The 26,261-nt window shown below is 40.6% G+C and overlaps 1 pseudogene; it reads right to left on the bottom strand.

Moving 5' to 3' along the window:
- Nucleotides 1-475: 475 nt before the first annotated feature.
- LOC134379137 (large ribosomal subunit protein eL19-like) lies at nucleotides 476-17,504 on the bottom strand (annotated as a pseudogene).
- Between the last annotated feature and the right edge of the window lie 8,757 nt (nucleotides 17,505-26,261).

Below are 26,261 nucleotides of genomic sequence, written 5' to 3'. Positions count from 1 at the left end.
AGTGAGTTTCAGCCGGTTCAGCTAGCAGGCTCCAGGGCCTCCCCCTTTTTGCTCTGGCACCTCCTTCTGAGTCTAGAACCAAAGTAGGAAGAGATGGAGAGGGAGCCTAGGGAGCAAGTGGTTGGTAGGAAGAGGACATCTGGACACAGAGGACATCAGAGGTGGGGTAGGAGCCCCTAGGGGGCAGGGGTGGAAGGTCACCCAATACTGAGGGTAAGACTGACCTTCAGGCCCTTAGGCTGTGACTACTGAGAGATTAAAACCATTATGGTCAGAACTGGGGAGGCTGAGAGGAAGGGAGAGAACTGAGCAGCCCCCAGCACAGCCTTGGCCCTGCCCCTTACTGTTATGCTCAAGTGATATATGGGACAGGGGCAAGGCTCTAGACAGTCAGAGCTAGACCTGGGTTCTATTCCTACCTACACGAACTCAGTGACCTGGTACGGAGGCCCACCCTCTTTGGGCCTCAGTTTACTCATCTTGAAGGGAGCAGGCTGGACTGGATGATCTGCAGCTTTTCCTGTTTGGCCATCCAGGATGCTGTCCTGATGTTAATGTGAGCATCTGGGGAAGTGGAGGCAATCTCTTGGGATTTATGGAAAGCATTACTGGAAGCTGAAAACATTAAAACAAAACAAAATAGAAACAAACAAACAAACAATACTTCTCAGGGAGAAGTGATTCCTATCCCCTAGGCTCCCCTTGTGACTCTCACAAGAGCTGAGGGTTGAGGGTTCCTAAGAACAGGTAGGTGTCTGACATGGATGGAAGAGCATGAAAACACCCAGGAACACTTTGCAGTGCCCACAGGGAAGGAGGTTATGAAGCATGGGACAAATGTGGGCTCTCCACTCGAAAGCCACTCTGGTGGGGGATGTTGATAGCGGGGGAGGTTGTGCACGTGTGGGGACAGGGATTATGTGAGAACTCTCGGTACTTTCCATTCAATTTTGCTGTGAACCTAAAACTGCTCTGCAAGTAAATTTTACTAATTTAAAAAAAAAACCATCATTAACTTTTCTCAAATCTATCTCCTACTTCCGCAAGATCCCCCCCCCCCAAAAAGATCCTCATTAGTTACTTACATGAAAGATTGAATTTCAGCTTAAGCGCAGACAGGCTTTGCCTTTTCAAAAAGGATTTTTTCCTTTTTCTCTGAAACTTAATGTTTGTGTCATATGACAAAGATAATTACAACGTCAGACCAAATAGAGATGATCATAGGTCAGAAAAAAACAAAAGAGGTGAAAGCCTTGAAATCAAGAAGTTGAATAATTTTTCTTAGCAGAGGTATCTAAATAAATAGAGAGCCCTTTATGGGGTTTAATTCTTAAGTCTTTATTCAGACAGCATTTTGTTTTAGTTAATGGAGCTTTTATTCAAATACAGAACACAGAATCAGGAGATTGAGAGACAGGTTATAAGGAATCCAGAAGATTTGATACCTTGTTAGCAGAACTGCTATTGGAAGCCAGGCAGCCTGACACCAGGTTCCCTCTTCTTCCCCTCTTCTTGCCCCTTTCCTGCTCTTAACCATCCTACTTTACTGCCTTCTCAGACTCACCAAATGAGATCTTTAAGGATACAGGTTTAGCAGATTGTAGTTAAAACATGTGCCAAATAGTTTCTCTTCCATCCCCTTTCCATCCTGTCCCTCTTTGTGGCTTTAAAGAGTCCTCCATGCCTACTCTATGAACTATTTTTACAAGCTTTGCTTCCTTCTTGTAGCCCAGAAATTTCTTTGAAATGTTAACTGATCACATCTGAACAGAGATTTACTTTATAAGAGGAACTATTGAAACTAACAAAACCAATCCAGTCTCATTTCCTCAGTCAAGGTTTTCTGTTCTCCTTAAAGTTGAACCCATTGACTTTATTCCTAGGGCTCCCACTGAGAGCTGGGCACACCTGACTCTCTTCCTCACTAACAATAGGTCTTGGAATTAAGTACCATTCATCAGATTTGGGGCCAGATGACTCATGACATCTTTATACCCATATTCTTAAGTTTTCTCTTCTTCTCTTGGTTATTGACTGTAACTGGGATTTAGAGCACAAGAGTAGGGTGTCTGGAGTCCCAAACCCTCCGTGGGAGGCCAAGCTGGACTGCTTTTCATTGGAAGAAGGCAAGTCCACTTGATTTCCAGTAACAGATGTAAAAGGGCCCCATCAAAATGGCACATGTTGGCAATTGTTGAGACCAAGCAAAAAAGGTCAAGATTAGGCCAGAAGTAGGATCATGATGGGGGTCTCCAGAGCCAAGGAAAGAAGACAGCCTGGCTTGGGAATGGTAAGGTTCCTCTTGTACCTCTCATGCATGTCTGATTGATGTATGAAACGAAAGCTTCAGTGCTCAAAGAATAAAAGTACAACAGTGGAAATGACAGCCTGAAGAACTGAAGGTTTGGTTGGGGTCTCAGCCAGATACTCCTGCACAGCATAGGTCAGGGGCTCTCTTCTGCTAGTGTACAGTATTGGCCAGATTATTATTTTAGAGACGACCATTTCCTTTCTACCTGCCTGCCTTTTATGACAGAAGGCTTGTTTCCCCCTTTTTCTTCTTTTTGTTCAAGTATCACAAAAATTCCATAAACCTCTTGATTCACTCTGTAGGAAATCTGCTCTAGAAACGCACTAAGTGCTGTGTTATCAAAATGTGTCATATACAAAGAAGTTGTCAGACTTCTGCTCCTGGAAAGATGGGATAGACATTCTTTCCCTATTCCTTCCACTAAGTACACCTAAAAACACAGGATATTCTATATAATGCAAACATAAGAAGACTTCAGAAGAAGGGGAGAAGGCAGAGGGCCTGGAGACACGGGGGCCTAAGGAATGACATGGTGGTGAGTCACATGGGTTTTCTTTTCGCTTTCTGTATCTTAGACTTGGAGCAGAAGAAGCCTGCAAAAAGCAAGCACCAATGGGCACAGATGAAAAACAAACAAACAAAAAAATATAAAAAAAACCCACAATAAAACCAGTTCTCTCTAGTCAAAGGAACAGAAAAAGGTTAGCACAGCAAAGCAGAAAATTTTAGACAGTAACTGCTCTAATCCATCTAAGAACCACTGTGGTCCTACTGTCACTCACACCAGCAAAGACTAAGTGACTGCCTAGACTCCCCCCCGGGAGCATCCCAGCACCTGCTCCACGGCAGTGTCAGAGGAGAGAGGGCCTTCTCAGCTAATGGTATGGTGCTGGAGCAATTGGACTTCCACCAGCAAACAAACAAACAAACAAACAAAACCTCAACCTAAGATTCATAATATACCAAAATTAACTCAAAATGGATCATGGTCTTAAAAAGAAAATGTGAAACTATGAAATTAAAAAAAAAAAAAAAATAGGAGAAAGCCTGAGGGGCAAGGTAGAAATTTCCTAGACTTGGTATCAAAAAACCCAATACATATAAGGAAAAACTGATAAGTTGGACTATATTAAAATGGAAGACTCTTACTCTACAAAAAATCCTGTTGAGAAGATGAAAAGACATGTTACAGAATGGAAAAAAAATATTTGCAAACCACATATCTGACAAAGGACTATTATCTAGAGTGTATAAAGAACTCTTAATATTCAACAGTAAAAACCTCACACAATCCCTTTAGAAAATGGGCAAAAACCATGAGAAACATTTCACTGAAGAGAATATATGGATGGCAATAAGCATGAAAGACAATAATAACATTAGCTATTGGGAAAATGTAAGTTAATATCAGTACATACTTATCAGAATGGCCAAAATAAAAATAGTGACAATACCAAATACTGGCGAAGACATGGAGAAATGGATCACTCATACCTTCCTGGTGGAAGTAGCCACTCTGGAAGATAGTTTGGCAGCTTCCTAGAATACTAGACACACAACTACTATATAAACCAGCAATCACACTCATGGGCATTTATCCCAGAGAAAGGAATACTTCTGTTCACACAAAAACCTGTACACAAATGTTTATAGCAACATTATTCATAATAGCCCCAAACTGGAAACAATTCAGATGTCCTTCAATGAGTGGATGGTTAAACAAACAGTGCTACATTCATACCACGCTCAGCAAAAAAAACCCCACAAACTATTGATACACACAACAACTTGGACGAATCTTAGGATTCACTCCAGATTATGCTGAGTGAAAAAAAACAATGACAAACGGCCATACACTGTGTGATTCCAATTATATAACATTCTTGAAATGGCAAAAGTATACAAATGGAGAACACGTTAGTGGTTGCCAGGTGTTAAGCAGGGGGGTGGTGGCAGTAAGGAAGTGGGTGTGGCTGGAAAAAGGCAACATAATGGATCCTTGTGGTGACAAAAATTGTCTGTATCTTGATTGTAATATTATCAACATTCTGGTTGTGCTGTTGTATGATAGTTTGTTGTTTGTTGATAGTACCAGAAGGGGAAATTTGTTAAACAGTATATCAGATCTCTCTGTATTATTTCTTACAACTTCACATAAATCTACAAGTATCTCAAATTTTAAAAGTTAAATATAAAACAGGCTACTGAAGATACACAGTGTGCTGAAAGGACTACAACAAGGCAAGGCTACAATGAAAGACCTGGTAACTTTCATATCAGATGCTAAATTAATTTGGGCCATTGCCCTTGAGATTTGGGCTTTGGCTTGATTTGTGAGTTTCTGGAAAGGTCTAGACAGCCCACTTTCTCTCTTCCCATTAATCTACTGCCTAGAGTAATTTAGTCCACATGCACTGAAGGAGTTAGGGGAGAATATTTTTATTTAACTCCTATTCTGCAGTTACTAAGTCTGTTTGCCCACACAAGTATGATACTAAAACAAAACAGAACAAACTTTTCTATTGAAAGCAGAAAGGTATTCTTTTTAGTAGATATGAATCTTTTGTTAATGAGTCTGCAGATAAACTCATCATACAACTTGATTGTGCGGGGGGGGGGGGGGGGGGGAACCTAAGTATCCTACCCTAAACTCTCATAAGGGGAAATATGCTCTCATTTAGGTGTCAGAAAGAAAAAAGTGCAACTATAAGGCAAAATAATTTAGGAATACTTTTGCAAAAAAATTAAGGATTTATATCTTGCAAAGGACACGATGGACAACATTTATAGATAGATGAAAGATTGGGAGAAGATATTTGTAACTCCCAAACACAAAAGGGACCAATATTTGGGATATGTTTGTATCTATAAATCTCTCAGAAAAATACAAAAAATGGGCAATGGATATGACAATCATTCACAGAAACCCAAATGTCTAACAAGTATATACAGAGCTGTCCAAATGCGATAGTAATCAGATAAATGTGAATTTTAGATGCAGTGAGATACTAGCTTACACCCATAAAAATGGCAAAAATAGAAAGTTAGATAGCACAAAATTTGGTGGGATTGTTGGGTAGTAGGAACCCTCCTGCACTACTGGAAGGAACATAGACTGGTACAGCCATTGTGGACAGTGATTTGGTGATCTTCAATCAAATTAGGTGCCCATAGCTTCACGACCCTGCAGGGACCATAACAGGGCATGCATAGGAGGTAGAAGAATTGGGATGTCCATCACTTGGAATGAGCAAGCGAAATGTGGTGGATGCACACCTTAGAGCACCATAGAGCATTTAGAAGCAATGAACTTGGGGACCGAGCCCGTGGCGCACTCGGGAGAGTGCGGTGCTGGGAGCGCAGCGAAGCTCCCGCCACGGGTTCGGAACCTATACAGGAAAGGCTGGTGCACTCACTGGCTGAGTGCTGGTCACCAAAAAGACAAAAAGCAAAAAAAAAAAAAAAAGAAGCAATGAACTTGATGTACATAAAGCAGTACAGTCAGGTATGGAGTAAGGAAAGTAAGACACAGAATGGAACCCATCTATGTGAATTTATATAAGGTTTTAAAGTACACACTTAAACAACAATACTACATTTTTTTTTTTTTTACAAGCTTGCATACAAATTTAAGAAAACATATGAACCATCTTACAGCTGTTGCCTGCGGTGGGAAAGAGAGTAGAAGTAGTATATAAATAATATATAAATAAACTTCAAAAAAGGGCTTTGTATGGAATCTTGATGATACTATGCGTGGAAATGAGTATGATTAGCTCAACCCTGGCACCCGAGGTAATTAAAGGAGGAAGAGATGAAGAAATAAGGGAAGGCCGATTATGGAATTGAAAGCTGGACAGATTTAATGTAAACATTAGCTAAGAGGGATTGGTAAATTTGGAAAGACACATGAGGCATGCATAGCTCGCTCTTCCTCTTTGTCTTGGGAGCAAGCCTCCAATGTGTGGTCCTGCTTAGGTTCAGAGCTGCTTAGTACTGGGTGGGCAAATCTTTCTAATCCTGTGGTTTAGCCAGAAGGCCCAGTTGGGTCCCACACTTCCAACTGAGCTTAATTAGTAATGCCTTCCATTCTTACTTTAATAACTCAAATTGCTTATTACTGGATGGGCAAGAGAGGTGCTATTTATTGGGAGCTCCTCTTGGAAAATGCAGCTTTCATAGGCACACAAGTAACTTAAACTGTGTTGTTATTATTTGGCAACCAATTTTCCCACCATCTTACCCACCTGGATCAAGGCACAGCTTGGACTTAGCAAAAAGCAGCATCCTAAAGTAAGGAGTAAAAGTAATGTCCTCACCAACAGAGAGGAAGGAAGCCATTATCAGAGCTTCATATCCGAGCCTGTTGACTCAGGTTTGTTTGTGAAAAATACGTTTACAGATTAAACGAGGTTGCTTATCAGGCTTTCGCTGGATACTTTCAATTAGTACTATGTTCCTAGGGTGTGGTATACTAGAAGGAAAAATGAAAAGGGCGCTGCAGGCATGCTAGGAACAACAGGCAGCAAAGGGGGTGATGCTGAGAGAGCCTACCAACACTGAAAAACCGTAGTGATCACAGAGGGCCTCATACAGTACAGTATCTGATACCCCTAACCTCAGAACAAAGGTAATTCCTGCTCAGTATATTCTGCTCATTAGGGGAAAAAATATCTGATACATTTTCAATAGATTGTCATTAAAAAAGAAAAGACATTTGCAACAGTTAACTTAAGCTATTTGAGAAATCACTAATGTGCAACACTGAATTCCCAACTCTTATTTGATAAATGAGGTATGATTTTATTTAACTGTATTTATAAAGCCCATTTTTTAATATTCTTCTAAAAACATACACTTTATTCCTCTCTGTAGTTATGTAAGTAATAAAGCCAAATTCATTATTATGGGTTCTTTACATTTCCAAGGTCTTTCCAAAACCAATAAAACATGTAAGTGCTTTAAACAAAGAAGTGTCTTTAATTTAAACCATTATACCAGAAGCTCTATTGCTTTATAAAATACTATGGATTTGCAATATGTGTATTTTATAGTGTGCAATCATAGACTTTGGTCAAGAGAACCATTGTTAAATAGCAATCTGTAATAAATTTATATTACATATATAGCCGGGCTTGCAAAATTTCTTTCCGACTTAGAATAATAAAAATGCCTTTTAACTTTTAATTTCTTCAGTTCCAGTTTGAGGAAACTGTGAGTATGTTTGAAAACTTTGGCTGGCAATAATGATTCTAATATCGTTAAGAACACACATCTGATCTCTACAGTCACCATATTCACTCAGATGCTTAAATCTGCATGCACACTGAATTAGAAGAAATCAGTGTGCATATGAGCAGACATCTTTATAAGAGTAGAAATCTGCTGCGGATTACTTATCTAACACAGAAACTCCCAAAGCTGAACATAAAATTTTAAATTATTTTTCTGCTTAAAATACCATATGTAATTATTGTAAAAAGGTAAAACATTTCAGAAGTATAGGACAGTTAGCCTTCTGTCTTTTCAATTCCCTTTCCTCATCCTCCCCATATAGCAATTGCTACATTTTGTGTAACTTCCAAAACTGAGCTTTGATCTTTGCCACAGGAATGTTGCTATGTAAGTATAATTATTATATTGTGACTATATTGACCATCATATACATAAAATTTTAAAATGCAGATAAAATTCACTTTAATATATGTAAAGTTATAATAAGGACTTTGAGAAATCATTTTACAGCAGTAGACCTGACTCATTTTAGATTCCATTCTTTTGCACAAGAAGAGCTGGTCAGGCCTGTTTTTCTTGGTTCCCACAATCTCCCTGGATTAATCCAACTTTACCCCCAATTTTTATACATCCAGTGAAAACTTGTGTTTGCATTATCTATATACTTTTACTTTTAATTATTGTAGGATAAATTACTTTTTCCTTTTTTCCCCTACAAACACTGGAGTGTAGGCACTAGTAGCTTAAATTTCAGTGAAACAATAGTTGTATCTGACAAATCAAGAAACACTTTTGGGATGATGATTACCTAGTTCTTTGGATCTCAAATAGATAAAAAGCTTAACAATTTGTTGTTTCATGCTTTAGTACATTAAGGAGGTACATTGATCTCTGTTGATTTGCAACCAAACTTCTTGGCATATAAAATGGGGTTGGGTGAAAGTAAGATGAGTAATTTTGAATTTTATGGTTCCAATTATCAATGCTTGATTCAAGTGAGCAAATACTAAATAAACGGATAAAAGTATGCTAAATAAATGGATAAGTAGACGGCTCTGATAAAAAATGTTGCAATATTTTCTCATCAGTAATTGAAAAGACATGACCTAGACGGCGCCCCCGCGGATGTGGAGTTGAAGAAGGCCGTCACAGAATTTCAAGCCAAAGTTTTTGAGACTCAGCAGAAGGTGAAGCTTGCAGACATGCAGATTGAACAGCTAACCAGGACTCAAAAGCATGCACACCTGACAGATACAGAGATGAAGACTTTGATAGATGACAGTAACATGTATGAAGGTGACAGAAGGATGTTTATCCCTCAGTCCAAGAAGGTTATGCACAATCAGGTGTTAGAGAAACAGAAAATTGCGGAAGAAAAAGCAAACAGAAAAAATCCTACCTGGAGCAGAACGTTACCGAAGCTGGGGACCACGGCGCAGTGTGGAGCCTCTAGGGGGAGCTCTTCCTCCCGACCCCTCGCATTCCTGGCGAGGGCGGAGGGGCCTGTGTGGGGAGCAGTCTCTCCTCTGCCCTGGGGGACTTTTTATCTGGCTGGCCTAGCGACCCCGCCGTTTTGCATCACTCTGAGACCCTTCCAGGTCGGCCACCCCAGCACAGGCCACTCCTTTCTCTTGGGGTGAGTCATGGACTCCCAGGACACGAAGATGGGAGTCAGGACAGAGAGGGAGGCTCCGCCGGAGGCTGCCACTAGGACGCTGGTCAGACCGATAAAAGGCAACTGTCCCACTCTGCTAAGTTTGCTCTTCTTGAGCAGAGGGATGAGGACAGAGGGCGGGAGAGAAAGTGGCCTTCCCCACCTCGGCCCCTGCTCCCTCTGCATCGAAGCCTTTCTTTCCCTCCTTGGAGAGAAGGATTTTTTCCTATTCTTTCTTCCCTTTCTGTACTTCTGACGAACCCCCTCAACTTTTGAGCGACGTTATAGTATACAAACAAGGAGGAATGACAAATTCATAGCCGAATTTAAGTGAACAGCGTGGCGGTTCCTCTATGGCTCTCTGCCTAGAGTCCTTACCCCACTTCCTCCAAACATTCCAAAAGTAAGTTCAATAATAAGCAGCATCTCCAAGGGGATGTCCCTTTGGCCAATATCATAAGATGGACGCTACAAACCGGAGACTTCTTAGGGGCTTAGGGACAGTGATGAACCAGGGCTGGCTTGTTCCAGCTCGGGAGAGCCAATTATTCAATCTTCTTTTCTTTTCTTTCTTTTTTTTTTTTTTTTTAAATTTTATTTTGTCGATATACATTGTAGCTGATTATTGCTCCCCATCACCAAAACCTCCCTCCCTTCTCCCTCCCCCCCTTCCCCCAACAATGTCCTTTCTGTTTGCTTGTTGTATCAACTTCAAATAATTGTGGTTGTTATATCTTCTCCCCCCCCCCCCGTTTGTGTGTGTGTGTGTGTATGTGTGTGTGTGTGTGTGTGTGTGTGTGTGTGTGTGAATTTATTTTTTTTATTTTTTATTTTTTTTTAAATTTTATTTTGTCGATATACATTGTAGCTGATTAATGCTCCCCATCACCAAAACCTCCCTCCCTTCTCCCTCCCCCTCCCCCCCAACAATGTCCTTTCTGTTTGCTTGTTGTATCAACTTCAAATAATTGTGGTTGTTATATCTTCTTCCCTCCCCCCCCCGATTTGTGTGTGTGTGTGTGTATGTGTGTGTGTGAATTTATATATTAATGTTTAGCTCCCTCCAATAAGTGAGAACATGTGGTATTTCTCTTTCTGTGCCTGACTTGTTTCACTTAATATAATTCTCTCAAGGTCCATCCATGTTGTTGCAAATGGCAGTATTTCATTCGTTTTTATAGCTGAGTAGTATTCCATTGTGTAGATGTACCACATTTTCCGTATCCACTCATCTGATGATGGGCATTTGGGCTGGTTCCAACTCTTGGCTATTGTAAAGAGTGCTGCGATGAACATTGGGGAACAGGTATACCTTCGACTTGATGATTTCCATTCCTCTGGGTATATTCCCAACAGTGGGATGGCTGGGTCGTATGGTAGATCTATTTGCAATTGTTTAAGGAACCTCCATACCATTTTCCATAGAGGCTGCACCATTTTGCAGTCCCACCAACAATGTATGAGAGTTCCTTTTTCTCCGCAGCCTCGCCAGCATTTATCGTTCATAGTCTTTTGGATTTTAGCCATCCTAACTGGGGTTAGATGGTATCTCAATGTGGTTTTGATTTGCATTTCCCGGATGCTGAGTGATGTTGAGCATTTTTTCATATGTCTGTTGGCCATTTGTATATCTTCCTTAGAGAAATGCCTACTTAGCTCTTTTGCCCACTTTTTAATTGGGTTGCTTGTTTTCTTCTTGTAAAGTTGTTTGAGTTCCTTATATATTCTGGATATTAATCCTTTGTCAGATGTATATTTTGCAAATATTTTCTCCCACTCTGTTGGTTGTCTTTTAACTCTTTTAATTGTTTCTTTCGCTGTGCAGAAGCTTTTTAGTTTGATATAATCCCATTTGTTTATTTTTCCTTTGGTTGCCCGTGCTTTTGGGGTCGTATTCATGAAGTCTGTGCCCAGTCCTATTTCCTGAAGTGTTTCTCCTATGTTTTCTTTAAGAAGTTTTATTGTTTCAGGGTGTATATTTAAATCCTTAATCCATTTTGAGTTGATTTTAGTATACGGTGAGAGGTATGGATCTAGTTTCATTCTCCTGCATATGGATATCCAGTTGTCCCAGCACCATTTGCTGAAGAGGCAGTCCCTTCCCCAGTGAATAGGCTTGGTGCCTTTGTCAAAGATCAGATGGCAGTAAGTATGTGGGTTGATTTCTGGATTCTCTATTCTATTCCATTGGTCAGTGTGTCTGTTTTTATGCCAGTACCGTACTGTTTTGGTTATTATAGCTTTGTAGTATAGCTTAAAATCAGGTAGTGTTATGCCTCCAGCTTTATTTTTTTTGCTGAGCATTGCTTTGGCTATTCGTGGTCTTTTATTGTTCCATATAAATGTCTGAATAGTTTTTTCCATTTCTGAGAAAAATGTCTTTGGAATTTTGATGGGGATTGCATTGAATTTGTATATCACTTTGGGTAGTATGGACATTTTCACTATGTTGATTCTTCCAATCCAAGAGCATGGAATATCTTTCCATCTTCTTGTATCCTCTCTAATTTCTCTCAGCAGTGGTTTGTAGTTCTCATTATAGAGATTTTTCACCTCCTTGGTTAACTCAATTCCTAAGTATTTTATTTTTTTGGTGGCTATTGTAAATGGGCAGGCTTTCTTGATTTCTCCTTCTGCATGTTCATTATTGGAGAAAAGAAATGCTACTGATTTTTGTGTGTTGGTTTTGTATCCTGCTACTGTGCTGAAATCATTTATCAATTCCAACAGTTTTTTTGTAGAGGTTTTAGGCTGTTCGATATATAGGATCATGTCATCTGCAAACAGGGACAGTTTGACTTCATCTTTTCCAATCTGGATGCCCTTTATTTCCTTCTCTTCTCTGATTGCTCTGGCTAGTACTTCCAACACTATGTTGAATAGGAGTGGTGAGAGTGGGCATCCTTGTCTAGTGCCTGTTCTTAAAGGAAAAGCTTTCAGCTTTTCCCCATTCAGGATGATATTGGCTGTAGGTTTGGCATATATGGCTTTAATTATGTTGAGATACTTTCCCTCTATACCTAACTTATAGAGGGTCTTTGTCATGAATGAGTGCTGAACTTTATCAAATGCTTTTTCAGCATCTATAGAGATGATCATATGGTCCTTGTGTTTGAGTTCATTAATATGGTGTATCACATTTATTGATTTGCGTATGTTGAACCAACCTTGCATCCCTGGGATGAATCCCACTTGATCGTGATGAATAATTTTTCGTATGTGTTGCTGTATTCTGTTTGCTAGTATTTTAGTGAGGATTTTTGCATCTATATTCATCAAGGATATCGGCCTGTAGTTTTCTTTTTTGGTTATATCTTTACCTGGTTTTGGTATCAGGATGATGTTTGCTTCATAGAATGAGTTTGGGAGATTTGCGTCCGTTTCAATCTTTTGGAATAGTTTGTAAAGAATCGGTGTCAATTCCTCTTTGAATGTTTGGTAAAATTCTGCTGTGAATCCATCTGGTCCTGGGCTTTTCTTTGTTGGGAGCCTTCTGATAACAGCTTCAATCTCCTTTATTGTTATTGGTCTGTTCAAATTTTCTACGTCTTCATTGTTCAGTTTTGGGAGCTTGTGTGTGTCCAGAAATTTATCCATTTCCTCCAGATTTTCAAATTTGTTGGCATATAGTTGTTTATAGTAGTCTCGAATGATTCCTTGTATTTCAGATGAATCAGTTGTAATACCACCTTTTTCATTTCTAATTTTTGTTATTTGAGTCTTCTCTCTTCTTTTTTTTGTTAGCCATGCTAATGGTTTGTCAATTTTATTTATCTTTTCAAAAAACCAACTTTTTGATTCGTTGATCTTTTGAATTGTTTTTTGGTTTTCAATTTCATTCAGTTCTGCTCTGATCTTAATGATTTCTTTCCGTCTGCTAACTTTAGGATTGGATTGTTCTTGTTTTTCTAGTTCTTTAAGGTGAAGTGTTAGGTTGTTCACTTGCCATCTTTCTATTCTTCTGAAGTGAGCATTTAATGCAATAAATTTTCCCCTCAATACTGCTTTTGCAGTATCCCACAGGTTTTGGTATGATGTATCATTGTTTTCATTAGTTTCAATAAACTTTTTGATTTCCTGCTTGATTTCTTCTTGTACCCATATGTCATTAAGTAGAATGCTGTTTAATTTCCATGTGTTTGTATAGTTTCCAGAGTTTTGTTTGTTATTAATTTCTAGTTTTAATCCATTGTGGTCTGAGAAGATACATGGGATAATTCCAATTTTTTTGAATTTATAGAGACTTGATTTGTGACCTAATATGTGATCTATCCTGGAGAATGATCCATGTGCTGATGAGAAGAATGAATATTCTGATGTTGTTGGGTGGAATGTTCTGTAGATATCTGCCAATTCCAATTGGTCTAGAGTCTTGTTTAGATCTTGTGTTTCTCTACTGATTCTTTGCCTAGATGATCTGTCTAATATTGACAGTGGAGTGTTCAGGTCCCTGCTATTATGGTATTAGTGTCTATTTCCTTCTTTAGGTCTAATACAGTTTGTTTTATAAATCTGGCTCCTCCAACATTGGGTGCGTACATATTTAGGATTGTTATGTCTTCTTGATGGATCAGTCCTTTTATCATTAAGTAGTGTCCCTCATTGTCTCTTTTTATGGTTTTTAGTTTAAAGTCTATTTTGTCAGATATAAGAATAGCCACTCCAGCTCGTTTTTCTTTTCTGTTTGCATGGTAAATCTTTTTCCATCCTTTCACTCTTAGTCTGTGTGAATCTTTATGGGTGAGGTGGGTCTCTTGTAGGCAGCATATAGTTGGGTCCTGCTTTTTGATCCAGTCAGCCAGTCTGTGTCTTTTAATTGGGGAATTTAAGCCTTTAACATTAAGAGTTGTTATTGAAAGGTGTTGATTTATTCCTAGCATTTTATTGGTTGTTTGGTTGTCTTAGGTGTCTTTTGTTCCTTGCTTTCTGATTTACTGTTTGGTTTCTTTGTTTGTTGGTTCCTTAGGTTGTAGATAGTGTTTTTGTTAGCTTGTTTTCTCTTCATGAATGCCATTTTTATTGTACTAGCGGGTTTAGATTTTTCTTAGGTTTTTATGGCAGTGGTAGTTATTTTTCAGGAACCAAACCCAGTACTCCCTTGAGGATTTCTTGTAAGGGTGGTCGTGTGGTAGTGAACTCCCGCAGTTTTTGTTTGTCTGAGAAATATACTATTTGCCCCTCATTTCGGAAGGATAGCCTTGCAGGGTAGAGTATTCTTGGCTGGCAATCTTTGTCTTTTAGTATTTTGAAAATATCATCCCATTCCTTTCTAGCTTTTAGGGTTTGTGATGAAAAGTCTGATGTTAACCTGATTGGGGCTCCCTTATAGGTGATTTGACACTTCTCTCTTGTAGCTTTTAAGATTCTCTCTTTGTCTCTGAGTTTTGCCAATTTGACTATGACATGTCTTGGAGAAGGCCTTTTTGGGTTGAATACGTTTGGAGATCGTTGAGCTTCCTGGATCTGAAGATCTGTGATTTTTCCAATACCTGGGAAGTTTTCTGCCACTATTTTGTTGAATATGTTTTCAATGGAATCTCCATTTTCCTCCCCTTCTGGAATACCCATGACTCGGATATTTGAGCGCTTGAGGTTGTCTGATATCTCTCTCAGATTTTCTTCCATGTCCTTGATTCTTTTTTCTTTCTTTTTGTCTGCTTGTGTTATTTCAAACAGCCCATCTTCAAGTTCAGAGGTTCTCTCTTCAACTTCGACAAGCCTGCTGGTTAAACTCTCCGTTGTGTTTTTTATTTTGCTGAATAACTTCTTCAGTTCAGCAAGTTCTGCTACATTTTTTTTCAGGACATTGATTTCCTTGTATATTTCCTCTTTCAGATCCTGTATACTTTTCCTCATTTCATCATGATGTCTAGCTGAGTTTTCTTGTATCTCATTCAGTTTCCTTAGAATTATCACTCGAAATTCCTTGTCAGTTATTTCAAGGGCTTCTTGTTCTATAGGATCTAGAGTATGAGATTTATTAACTTTTGGTGGTGTACTTTCTTGATTTTTTGTATTTCTGGTGTCTTTTTTTTGGTGTTTATTCATTGTGGCAGGGGGTTTCACAGTCCACCGGTTTGAGACTAATGACTAACTAGGATGTTGCTGTGGTTGCCAATTTGGTATGGCTCCCGCCGTGACTGCTCAGTTGGCCTCTAGTGTCTTGTGTGTGTGGTTGCCTCGGGTCTTGGGCTTCTCCGGGGATCCACCTTTCTGGTCAGCTTGTACTCTGCTGGGCTGGTGGATCACGTACCACAGGGTGTGTGATCTCTGTTGAGCTTTCACTTTCTGTACAGGACTTCTCCCCGTTCCGTGTGCTCTGGCCCAGGCTGTTAGATCGTGCAGTGGCGACCCCACCGGGTGTGTGGTTTCTGTCGAGTCTCCGCCTCCCTGGCCGCACGTCTCCCCCCTCTGTGCACACTGTGCTGGGCTGGGGTGTGTCTTCTGCTCCCCTCGTCTATCAGCTGGGCCTTCAAGACCCTGCTCAGCACCGCCTCGCCCAGGAAGTCTACCAGGTTTCTGCTAGGCACAGACGACCGGTCTCTCTGTGTGCCTTTGTAGCACTGTGTAGATCTTTCTCGGGTCTTGTTCACCTTTGTATCCCCCCCAGTATAAACCGAGTCTAGTGCCCGCCTGCAGCCTGCTCTCTGGCAGGTTCAAGCGGACCTGGGACCTCTCCTACCACACTATTCCCAACCAGAAATTCGTTAGGCTTTTTTCCAAACTGGTGGTCGCAGAGATGGTATCTGCCTCCCAGTAACAGGAAGTTTACCGGGCCGGAGTCCAGGGTGTGGTGGAGTGACAGTCAGCCCGCCCGTACTTCCTAGCCCTCCCAACACTGGTCGGGACGCCCCACACCCCCAGCCCCGCCAGAGAACCGCGGAGGGAGTGGGAGAGGAGGCCGGCCTGCAGGGTCCGGAAAGCCCCGCGCCAGGCCAAGCAAATGGTCTCAGTGATGGCCGAGCAGGGCGGAGCTGCCCGCACCTGGGAAAATGGAGGCAGCACCGGGGCAGTGAGTGGCCTGGTGGTGCAGGCGGGAGCCGCGTGGGCATCCACCCCCCGAACAGAGCTGTGCCAGGGATCACTCACAGTGCTGTGCCAGGTTGGGCGCTCGCTCTGTCTCTGGTTTGTTGCCTTCCGTGTTCTCGGCGCTGCCGCCTCGGGGCTGTTCAGTCGTGGCGCCGCTCGGGCGCTCCCAGGAATCTTCTTTAATGCCGGCCTGAAACCTCGAATCCTGACTAGGGCAGCTGGCCGCCTTCAGCGCGGCCCCGGCCTCCAGGATCCTGGCTGCATCCACAGCAGCCCTGGCGCCGTGTTCCCTGTTTCAAGACTCGCTTTTGCAGCTAAGAATCAGTTCTTTTCCTGCTCCACACTTCAAAGCTGTTGCCTGTAAATGAGGCAGCCTCTCCTGCCGGGGGCAAAGTGGCGTTGAGCCCCCACGACCGGCCAGCAGCAGCAGTCCTCCCTTAAGAGATGGCCAGAGGAAGGGCCACAAGTTTCCCGGCTGCCTGAGGCCCAGTGGCCACCTTTTCCACCTCAGCTACTCCGCGCCAGCCGCCGCAGCCGCCGCCATCTTGAAACTCTCCTCTAACTACATAATTCTATTTCATTCTTTTCTTTTCTTTCTTTCTTTTTTTTTTTTTTTCTTTTTTGTTTTTTGTTTTGTGCGGATAAAGGCTTGTTTTGTTTGAATGGTTGGTCTATGTAGTCACCGAGGCCACTATGCATAAACAATAGGAAGGGAGCTTTTTCCTTGGTCTCTAACTCCTTGGACAGTCTGATCTCCTCCTCTCGGCCTGGAGACGCTCTTCGCTGCACCTGCGCTTCCTGGTCTTGGACCTGCAGGCCTCAGCCTGGTCAGCCAGGAGCTTCTTGCGAGCCTTGTCTGCCTTCAGCTTGCGGATGTGTTCCATGAGAATTTGCTTGTTTTTGAACACGTTCCCCTTCACCTTCAGGGACAGGCTGTGACACAGGTGGCGTTCAGTCTTCTTGGATTCACAGTATCTTCTGAGCAGCCGTCGCAGAATCCTCATCCTCTTCGGCCAGGTTATCGTCTCCTACATTAGTGCTTTGGCTTACCTACGCTTACCTGTCGCTTGTTTGTGCCCATATGCCTGCCTTTCTGGCATCGAGCCAGGGGACTGGCTTGAAGATGATCAGCCTATCTTTGATCAGCTTCCAGATGTGCTGACCGGAGTTGGCAATGGCAATTCCATTAGTCTCATTGGGTCCCAACCCAGACTTCTTTTTGCTACAGCATAGGACACTGGGGGCAAGCCTCTTCTGAAGCCTGAGCATACTCATGGCTGCCCGATTTTCAATTTTCAAGAATTTTGTTGTGGGCCATTTTGTTAAACACAGCCATTATTAAAAATTAAATTATGTAAATTTACAAATTATATTAAAAACAAGGATAATAAATTTAAAAACATTGAAGAGAAAAATGGTTTTGAGTTCATTAATTAATTCACTCACTTGTGTGTTGTTTGGTTAATGCATCCAACTATGCATCTGTCCATCCTTCTACTAGTGAATCTTTTCAAAAAGTGCTTTTTTGAACATCTTTTCTGGGTATGGCATTGTGGGAGGATATTTTTTTAAAAAGGACAGAACATCAATAGTATCCCTAAGAAGCTAAATATCAACAGTGTAGTTAGATTCTCAGAGAGGATGTTTTTGGGTGATGTTTCTTAAAAATTTTTTAAAAAGTCATAAAGTTGATTTATATAGGTCTGAAGAGAGTTGCCTCAGACATAATAATTAGAGGTAGAAATTCATATTTCAAAGTCTCATCCTAGAAGATTTTTTTTTTTGCATGCTCAGCCACTGATTTTTTAAAAATCTATCTATTTATTTATTTATTATTGAAACATAATCAATCGTACATATCTGTGGGGTATAGAGTTGAATATCAATACCTGTGTGCAATACGTGAGGCTCAAATCAAGATAATTAGTATATTCACCATTACACAATGTAATCGTTTTTCATGGCTCTTTACCACCCTAGAGATCTTGACTTAATAGATCTGGATCTGCTTACACAGTTACTATGAGTTACTGACCAAATCACTTTATTTTTCAATGCTGAATTCCTCATCCATAGTAGAGAAATAATGAAATCCACTTCTCAAATGTATCAGAAATATTAAATAAGATCCTATACATAAGAACCTTTGCAATTCCAAAATGTTATGCTGTTCTCAGGTATTGGTGACTCTTAAGGTATTTCAATGTGGTAAAAACAGATTTTCAGAACCGTAGAAGGATTTTCTCATTTTGTTAGTGGTGTTCTGTGTCAATGTAATTAGTCAACTTTGGCAAGCCAAGGAAAATCCATATGTAAATATTCTTTCTACTTGACTTAAGTGTAATGGGGAAGGCTGGAAGTGGGGAAGGATGAATAGAGGAGAAAGAAGGTGCTGGAATGTGTGGTGAGAAAACAGGAAGGGAAGTAAGGGATGGGGTGTAGTGGTAGGTGTACAGAGCTGGCCTTACTGTAGGTTATTTTATGCTGGTGATCATTCTGGGGCTGATCCTCTCAGTCAATCTAAGGGCCCATGGAAATTTTCGAGTACACCTTAAAATCCCAGAATGTTAGCACTAGAAGAGAATGTACACTTATCTCTTCTAACCATCCTGTTTTTGGAGAAAAAAATGATTTCAGACAGGTTAGATGACTTGCCCAAAGTGACCCAGTAAGTTAGTGGAAAAGGGATATGATAACTTGACAAAAGTTGATTTGCCATGGGACTGTTTTAGAGCCCTAAAAAATAAGTTATTGAATTTTTTCTGCTCCTATTTTTAAATAATGTGTGCAGCAGACTTGGGTCTCATCCTATTTCTGAATCACCTTGGTGTTAGGCTCAGGGAGAGGTGGAAGGGGAGGGCCTCAGGCACAGGCTGCCAGAGCACGCGGCACCAGCAGTAGTAACGTTCACCACACCCGCTCCTCCCAGAAGGGCCCTCATTCTATGAGAACTGTCTTACCTCTCCATTGGGTTTCATCGCACATTAAGTTTCATTTCACTTTTGTTACACTGTTTATTTTTATTTACTTTCAATTAATAAATATATTTGTTTGCTTAACAAAGGAAACTACTCTAATTTTCACTGAAATTCTACTGTTTGTCCCAGCTGTAGGTTTCTTAACAACGTCAATTTTATTTGATTGGGTATAGGTGAGACATGCGATGATGGGAGGGATATTTGGACCTTAGTGTGATCCCCTAGTCTTAGCTACAGACTGCTCAGAAAGTTGATGATTCAATTTTGTCATTTCTCTTTGTATTCAGTCATATACATTACACTAAAACTATCAAACAACTCTGTATTGCTGGTTTGGACAAACCTTTTGCAACACTTTAAAAATGTATCTTCACTGCCTTAAAAATTATAAAAGTAATAGGTGTATTAAAAGGTCAAACAACATAGAAATAAATAAAGTAGAAAGAGCCTTGAAATGGGGCAGAATTAGGAAAGGATAAGAGTCAAGGGTATCTATAACAAAAAACAACAGTGGCATTTTCATGGAGGCCAAGTGTTCTTTCTTAGTAGCTTTAGGATAAAGGCAACAGCTATCCAGCTTTGTAACTTGTGAGATAAGAATCATTATCTCACATCATTATCCCACATCATTGCCATGCTGCTTCTTGGGGTAGCCATACAGGTATTTCCCTACAAGTCTCAGTCCTCCCTTGTGTGAAGAGCCCCAGGACAACAGGATGCTGCAGTTGAAAGAGGTCAAAGTCAGAATCAGGTCCAGGTTCAGACCTTGCTCTGCACTGAGTAGTTCACTGAGCTTTTCCAGTCTCAGTTTCCTCTTCTGCATCTGTGGATAAAATCTACTTTATGGTGTCGTAAAAATTAGACAGCTAGCCATGGTAGTAAGGAATTTAATAAGTGGTAGCTATTATGATTGTCCCCTTCAGGCAGTTCTAGTTTGAACTTCAGGCCTCTCTGATAGCAACCCAGATTCTTTTTTTTTTTTTTTGTCTTTTTCGTGACCGGCACTCAGCCAGTGAGTGAACCGGCCATTCCTATATGGGATCCGAACCCGTGGCGGGAGCGTCGCCGCGCTCCCAGCGCTGCACTCTCCCGAGTGCACCACGGGCTCGGCCCCGCAACCCAGATTCTTAGATGTCAGCACAGGCAGCTCCAGGGGAAGTTCCTGGGGACAAATGCAAATGAGCTTAGAAAGCTGGTATTGCATTCCAGAGCAACCAACAGGCAAGCTCTCTGAATGGGCCTTTGAAATTTACTGTAAAGGTGAGCAATCATCCCTGAAAGAAACGTCAAAGACATAGTTCTCAAAGGCATCATTCATATCGAAGAGTGCTTTTATTGCCTCTTCTGTCAAATAGGTAGTTGTATAAACTATTGAGAAACTCTCTAAATAGGAAGTCCCTGGCTTCTTGTGGAAGAGAGAGTACTGTAATTGTATTAACTAATTAGCAACAAATCACTTCACACAAATTAGGCAGTACTACTTAGAGACTGAATGATTTAACCCAAACTGATAGTCATGCAGCAGTTTTCACACTCCTAGATATATATTTTACACCTCAGAGATCCTCTACAGCAAAAGGATTGCAATCCGGAAGGGCACTTGTTAGTATTAAAAACAAACAAAAACAACTGAACTCAATCTAATTGTAATTATTCAGGGGTTCTATTTAGAGAGGTCGTAGAAGTGGGCATTTAGAATGTCAAAACAAAAGATCATGGACAGAACAGAGTAAAGAATTTAAATATGTGCTATCTTATTGTCTCCTAAATTAGATTTTCACTGTCTACATTTGGATTTCAGCAATGCCATGATAAATGTCTGAATCAACATGGGCAAAAGAAACACAAACAACTAAGATTAGGACCAAAGACTCCTAGAAGAAAATGGATTACATCAGGAAGAGCCCTTAATCAGGTTGCATTTTATTCCATGGGCATTGTAATCTGACATAAAAAAGGAAGAAAATGTAAAAATATGTCACTAGTTTCATATTTAGTCTGTGTTTATTTTTCTTCTGCTAAATTATCTTTACCAGTGCCTTATTATTAACACGAGGTGAAAGCTGGCCTGGTGTGCCAGTTAGGAAACCATAACAGAGAAGCAGCTTTCTCAGAGGTTTCTGTGTTGTCTTTTTAATTATGAAAAGAAAGTAGCCAGTGCAGCTTCTAAATTCCAAGTCTGTTGCTGTTTGCAGGAAAAAGTATGCATTTTCTTCTAGCCATTTTTTCTTCCAATAATAAGGACAGGTATGTAATGAACATCAGACTTGCAAGCACTGGGTTTATGCTAATAGAACCAATGCAAATTAAAGGTCATTGTTTTGGGCTCCATTTCCCTGAGGCTGGATATCTTTAAGATTGTTGTAGAAGGAGGTTCAGCATTCAATGAAAAGTTGTAAGAGGATTATATTTCCCCAGTTTAAGAATTTTAATATATTCGTGTGTCAGGGTGGAATATAAAGCATGTAGAAGTAATTTATTTCTAAAACTCAAGTATTAAAGCTAATGAATGATTAACTGAAAAAATAAAGATTCCAGATTATCCTTGTAATGTTCCTGTCACTCAACTGTATTTAATACTCTTTTGTAAGTGAAGGAAAAGAGGTGGAGTTACATTTCATGATATGTATTGGAAAATGTGGCCTGTGTTTATTAGGTGGGAAAAAAGCTGAAAATATTGAATTTTGTGATTTCTAAGGAAGGCTCCTAAGATTCTAAAATTCTGTCAGAAGCAATTTTTTTAAAAAGTGTTTAAAAGGTTTGAATGAATAGCTATTGAACTGTTGGATCAAATTTGTATTTCTTGTCTTAAACCTGTGGTTTGGAGACATCAGTAGTTTGCCATATGTGGCTGCTTACCAGCATAAAGCAAAGCCACTGATCCCACAAGTAATTGATTGGCCCTCTTCACTTCCCCATAAAATCACATAGTTTAAACAAAAAGATGAGGTTTTATTTATTTAGCTTTTACCTCAAGTCTATCTGGGTTTGTGGGGTGTCATACTGCCACCCTGTGGACATGAAGTTTTTTCAGCTTTTAGCAAGGATTTTTAATATGTGACTAGTACTCCACCTAAAAAACATGCAAGGCAAATAGCCTTCTCGATTATATCTCTAAAACGAGTATATATAAAAATTCAGGCAGTGTTCACTATAAAAGAATTAAAATAATAATTATTTCCTCTTAAATGAAACTTATGTAAAATGATAATTATTGTATAAGGCAGTTTCTTTAAATATAACTATGCCTTCAACAGAAACAAAAAATATCATTCCAGGAAGTAGATTTTCTAAAATTGCCTTCTGAACTAAGTCCCAGTCTAGGATGACCAACCATCCCATTTTGTCTGGGACTAAAAGTTTTCCCAGGACTCGGGACTTTTAGTGCTAAAACTGGGAAAGTTCCTGGCAACTGGGCAGAACTGATCAATCTAAGTATGATACACTTATTGCTGCCCTATTCAGGGATTTTTAGTCTTTTTTGTTTCTGGTAATTTGTTACAAATTTATGGGAACTCACAGTAACCTCTTTAGGGCAAAAGGAAAGTCTGATTCATTAAAAGTAAATGGATCCAATGTTATTAACAGCATTATTTATTACAGCTAAAAAGTGAGAACAAACCAAATGTTTGTCAACTGTTGAATGGATAAATAAAATGTGGTATATTCATACACTATTACTCAGCAATAAAACAGAATGAAGTACTGACATGCTGCAGCATGAATAAACCTTGATGACATTAGGCTAAGTACAAGAAGCAAGACACAAAATACCACATATTGTATGATTCATTTATATGAAATGTTCAGAGTAGACAAACCCATAGAGACGGAAAGGAGATTAGCAGTTGCCAGGGTCTGGAGGGAGGGGGAATGAGCAGTAATTGTTAATGGGTAGGGGTTTCTTGGATGATGAAAATGTTCCGGAATTAGATGGTGGTGCTGCCTGCACAACTTCTGTACATATACTAAAGCCACTGAATAGCACACTATAAATCGGGGAATTGTATGGTGTGTGAATTATATCTCAGTAAAGCTGTTTAAAAAGAAAGTAAGTAGATCCTTGGTGTCCTGCTCTCCCTGCGGCAGACAGTCTGCAAAAAGGATAGAAAGGCAAAAAAACTGACTTATGTGTCAAAATTTCCAAGATTAACCTCTTTCAGGTCTGTAAATTGTAGAATCAATTAACTTGGAAATGATTTGAGAATGTAAGGGATTCATTTCAGATGCAACCTTTGCATGTGCAGAGGCTTGGAGATTGTGTCAGATTCACTGGGTGATTCCTGGCTCAATCACTTACCTGCTCAAGCCTGTTTCCTCACCTTTTAAACGGGTTTGATAATAGTGTTCACTGAGCTGAGTTGTAAGGAATAAGGGAGTGACCTCCTGATGCAGGATTATCGTGGCTGCTGTTCATGTACACCTTACTTTTCCTACTGTTGCTGTCATAGCACTGGGTCAGAGTGAAGGAGGGAAAGCCTCTCCTCTCAGGCCATCTTGGGCCTTTATCCTTTGGAGGGTGGCTGTGGTCTGGCTATGTTGATAAGCTCCTGAGAGCTGCCATTCATGAGAAATTTAAATCAGCAGATTGCTACCAGGAGAGTTTTCCACCCCAAGCTCACTGGGGAAGTCAGAACTTTGCGCACCCCAGACCTGAAGTAGCTCCCGAGGTGAGATGATGGACAGGGTGCGATGTTCTCAAGAATCTTCCCAAAAGGCCTACTTCTTTCTTCCTACACCCTTTGTTCCTCCTTTGTCTCTGTTTTCTTTTGACCAGCCAATAGGCATCATTTTATTTTACGATTCATACCACTATCTTTTGCCCTATATTTAAAATGCAATCATTTCTCTAGTACTTCAAAGCATGGGCAATTAGCAAAGGTTTTAGGTTTTAGTACCAAGCCATTTCAGTTGCCTTCTTTTAGCTTGCTCATGTTTTTCCCTATATCATCAAATCACCTTGAGCCAGGAAGCCAGTGCCTGTAAGGCACTGATTATCACAGAGTGGCACATAGGACATGCCTGTTGAATGCTTGCTTACCATTTAATTTCTAACAACAGGCCTTTAGGGTGGTGGGGATGGGGGGTGGGGGGGGGGCAGAATTCCATGCAGTATTTGTCATGTCCCCTGTCACTGCCTATTTCCATTCTCTTGGATGTTTCCCTTCCTCAATATTACCTTTATCCAATGTCTCTGAGATGATGAATCTATGGGAGGAATAAAATGGAATGTTTTAAAGGGGCTTAGCATGGTTTTGACTTGGATACCTCAGATTTGGCATTACTGTACCACCGATTTGTTGTGCTTGAATCAATGGAGTTCTATAGAGTCACAAATGTTAGGGGAATCTGGGCAAGGCATTTCTGGAGAGGAATTCCTGGGTGAGAGAACCAGTCACAGCATTAAGTGATTAAATAGTTTCAGGAGGGAAAAAATGAAAGAGGACTTTCGCCCACCACTGTCCGCTCTGGTGTTGGAAGGAGGGTGGTGGTGGGAGGAGTGGGGGTGGTGGGAGGAGTGGGGGTGGTGGTTCAAAATCTAGATCTGGTCCTGGTTCCTCCTTCCACAGGTCAGAAAGGAATCATGCAGAGTTCACCTGCAAGGGATGCAGAGTGCTCAGGGAGGTGACTCAGTTTAATCTCACAGAAGAAAAAGGAAGGGCCGACCCCGTGGCTCACTCGGGAGAGTGCAGCACTGGTAGCATCAGAGGCCGCGGGTTCAGTTCCTATATAGGGATGGCCAGTGAGCTCACTGACAGAGCACCGTGCCAAGGGTTGCGATCCCCTTACCAGTCAGGAAAAAAAAAAAAAAAAAAGAAAAAGAAAAGAGAAGAAAACTTAGGAGAACAGAAAATTGACCAAAGATCAAAGCAGCTGAGGGAAACTGCCAAGCTTGTATTTCCAATAGGACCCATTTTTAGAATTTCTTATTGTATTTAACTTTAAAAATCTTTATGAAACCAAATGAAATTTTAAAAAGTTTGCAGAAATTAAGGAGATTCTTTTGATAATAGTTAACACTAATAGCTGCTCACACATGCTCACACACAGAAGTGGTTTACTTATTTTTTAATTTGTTAAATTTTTATTTTTATTTTTTGGCAGCTGGCTGGTAAGGGGATCTGAACCCTTGACCTTAGTCTTATAACACTGTGCTCTAACCAGCTGAGCTGTTTAGCCCTGTGAATGGTTTATGAATGTATTTATTTAAAAAAATATTTATTGAATGATTATTAGGTTGAATCATATGAAACTGACATTTTTTAAGGTCAAGTTGTTTGAATATTAGCCATTTGACATGGTTGAACCTATTAGCCAAAATAGTTGATCAAGGAAACAGCAGTGAAATCTCCTCTATTCTCAGGAGATTTACAATCCAGTGTGAAATACAGCCTTTAAATAAATAATTAAAGAGAGATCAATTATTAAATAATTATAAGTATGCCAACTGTAAACCAAAAGAGCATGCAAGGAGCCACAGGACCAAATAATGAAGTCTCAGAGGTCAGCAAAGGTGCCTCTGGGGCAATGACGGGAGGGATGGGTAGGATGAGTCAGAAGGAGAGGGTGGGCCTTCCAGGCAGTGGCGATGGATGCAGGAGGCCCACTGAGGAGGGAAGGAACCAGAAAGAGTTCTAGCTGGTTGGAAGGTGAGGTAGGAGAAGGGGAGCAGAGGGAGAGAAGCTGAGCAGGTAGCCTGGGGAGGGCCTTGTAAACCACACCAACTTCAGAAATGTCAGATATTGTCCTAAGGGAAATGGGAAGGCAACACAGTGTTTTAAGCAGGGGAGCAACTGAGTTACACACTATGTATTGGTGGAGAATTAGATTCAGTAGACTGCCTTGTGGACATTTCCAAGTGCTTCAGTGAGGTCGGAAGAGAATGAAGTGTTCAGGGTCTAAGTTGGTGTGTAGCAACCTGACTCTCGGGAGAGCCGAAAACTGTGCACCTGTCTCTCTGGAGAGAGTGTCCACTCCTGACGAGGGCAGTGTTTGTCCTGGTGAACACAAGGCAGTTGTTTTATCACAGCCCTCACAGCTGAGCCACTTGAGA

The sequence above is a fragment of the Cynocephalus volans genome, chromosome 5 (assembly GCF_027409185.1).
Source record: "Cynocephalus volans isolate mCynVol1 chromosome 5, mCynVol1.pri, whole genome shotgun sequence".
Classification (NCBI taxonomy): Eukaryota; Metazoa; Chordata; class Mammalia; order Dermoptera; family Cynocephalidae; genus Cynocephalus; species Cynocephalus volans.
The sequence above is the reverse complement of the archived record's forward strand: the minus strand, read 5'-3'. Positions and strand labels throughout refer to the sequence as shown.